Source organism: Lacerta agilis, chromosome 12 (assembly GCF_009819535.1).
Source record: "Lacerta agilis isolate rLacAgi1 chromosome 12, rLacAgi1.pri, whole genome shotgun sequence".
Classification (NCBI taxonomy): domain Eukaryota; kingdom Metazoa; phylum Chordata; class Lepidosauria; order Squamata; family Lacertidae; genus Lacerta; species Lacerta agilis.
In genome coordinates, this window is record NC_046323.1 from 41,880,998 (window position 1) to 41,883,634 (window position 2,637).

Below are 2,637 nucleotides of genomic sequence, written 5' to 3' on the forward strand. Positions count from 1 at the left end.
TTTCTCCCATAGTCTTGAAAAACTTTTCAATTCCACATTGACACTATACATGTAAAGCACTATCATTCCACTTTCAAACATTGTGACTTCTCCCAAAGAATCCCGGGAGCTGTAGTTTGTGAAGGCTGCTGAGAGTTGTTAAGAGACCCCTATTCTCCTCAGACGCAGGTGGCGCTGTAGTCTAAACCACTGAGCCTCTTGGGCTTGCCAATCCCGAACGGAAGGTCGGTGGTTTGAATCCTCGCGACGGAGTGAGCTCCCGTTGCTCTGTCCCAGCTCCTGCCAACCTAGCAGTTCGAAAGCATGCTAGTGCAAGTAGATAAATAGGTACCGCTGTGGCGGGAAAATAAACGGCGTTTCCGTGCACTTTGGTTTCTGTCACGGTGTTCTGTTGTGCCAGAAGTGGTTTAACCATGCTGGCCACATGACCTGGAAAGCTGTCAGTAGACAGACAGACCTGAAAAGCGGCCTGAAAGCGAGATGAGTGCCACAACCCCATCATCGCCTTTGACTGGACTTAACTATCCAGGGGTCCTTTACCTTTTTTACCTTTATTCTCCTCAGAGAACTACAGTTCCAGAGTTTTCTGAAAAGAGGGATTGGTTGCTAAATGACTCCAGGAATTGTAGCTTCTTGAAGAGAATCGTGGTCTCATAACAACTCTCAGTAGCCTTCTCAACTAGGGCTGCCATACATCTGGGGTTTCAAAGGCGGAATTGTTGTCCGGAGGGAATTTCTGAAAGGTGGTGCTTTGTCCTCCTGGATCTTAGACAAGTCAATCGATAAATCCCATTTTGTTGGTTTTTTTTTTTTGTAAAGAAAAGCTCAACAACTTTCCGGGTGTCCTGGTTTTTATTTTTTGAAATATGGCAACTAGCCTTAACAAACCACAGTTTGCTTCTCAGCCTTGTGGCTAAGATCAAGTGTAGTATCTGTTCTTATCAGTTTAACAAACTACAGTTCCCAGGATTCTCTGTGGGAAGTCATGACTCTTTAAAGTGGCATCATAGTGTGTTAAATGTACGGTGTGGATGTGGCCCAAATCAGAAGGGTATCCTTCAACAAGAATCGAAGGCAAAGTTTTGGGATTTTGAAGTACATTGCCAATGACAATTCTGTATTTTCTCAAAAAAAGATGAATCCAGTACAGTAGTATCACCCATGCAAAAGTATATGGGATATTGATCTTAATTTGGAAGGGTTAACAGAGACAAGAATCATATAGTAGGGAAGTACAGTAACAGCAAGGACAGCCTTTCCCCATAAAGCAGAGAAGCCCTCTCCGTGCTCTACATCCCGGGTATATCTGGAAAATGGCCCTGTGAGGATGCTAATAAATCCTCTGCAACAAATTATTCACTAAGATCTTTAGGGGAATTTGAATAAATCCTCACAGCCATTTAGTGGGTAATCTCCTGATCAGATTCCCATTTTTCTTTAGAGGACAATAATGTAATATATTAGCTCTTGTGCTCTGCGCCAGAGAAATGCTATATATCAAAAATATGAATATAGTCAAAATATTGATCTCTAGCCAAAGTGGAACTAGAGGAAACTGTAAAAAATGTAATGTAGACCATTAGAGAGAGGGAGGGGAAGGGAGAAATATTACAATCACAGCCGCTTCAGGAAGAAGGGAAGCACTTCCTTAAATGTCCTGATTCCCATGGACAGTGAGAATTCTAGGGGCGCAACATGGAGGAAGGGCCACAATATGCCACATATTTAAAGCACTATGATACCACTTCCAACAGACATTGCTTGCCTCAAAGAATCCTGGGAACTGTAGTTTTGTTTTGTTTTTTAAAGAGTGCTGAGTGTTGTTAGGAGACCTATCACAGTGCTGTAATTCCTATTGCCCCAAACAAGCTACAGTTCCCAGGATTATTATTTTTTTTTTTTTGGGGGGGGGGGAGAAAGTCATGACTGTTGACATTGTATAGAGGTGCTTGGAATGTAAGGTCACAAGTTCTGCTTCACTGCCTGTAGAGTTCTGTTGTTAGTACAGAGCAAAGCAGGATTTTTTAAATAAATAAATAAATAAATAAATAAATAAAAACAACAGCCATCTTAAATGAATCTTTTAACTTTTTAATTTATTTTATTTTTGGAGGGCTGTGCTTTAAACAACAAATAGTGCTCCAAAAGCAACATTGTGGACAGCCTCGGGTTCCTGCATAGCCCATTGACCTATGGAAATACAGTGGGACCTTGGTTCTTGAACTTAATCCATTCTGGGAGTCCCAAAGCCATTCAAAAACCAAGGCACAGCTTCCTATTGGCTGCAGGAGCTTTCCTGCTTCCAGAAAACATTCGAAAACTGGAACACTTCCGGGGTTTTGGCGTTTGGGAGCCAAAATGTACGAGTACCAAGGTATGACTGTATAGAAAGAATAGTGAGACAGAGCTATAAGGTTCAGAAAAGTACAGGGAAAAAAACCAAGGTGAGATTTTGTTAGGATTACGATTTGACTCGGAGGGGGTGGTTATGGGCATCACACTTTGACTCAGGAGAGGGGAAAGACCCCTGAATCATCCCAATAATTTCATTGTCCACCCTGCCCACAAAGTGGCACAGCCCTAGAAACATAGAATGGTAGAGTTGGAATGGACCACACGGTTCATCTAGTCTAACCC

General features: G+C 42.2%; 1 pseudogene; it reads left to right on the plus strand.

Annotated features, from left to right (window-relative positions):
- Positions 1 to 893: 893 nt before the first annotated feature.
- Positions 894 to 995, plus strand: LOC117056211 (annotated as a pseudogene).
- The last annotated feature ends 1,642 nt before the right edge of the window (positions 996 to 2,637 follow it).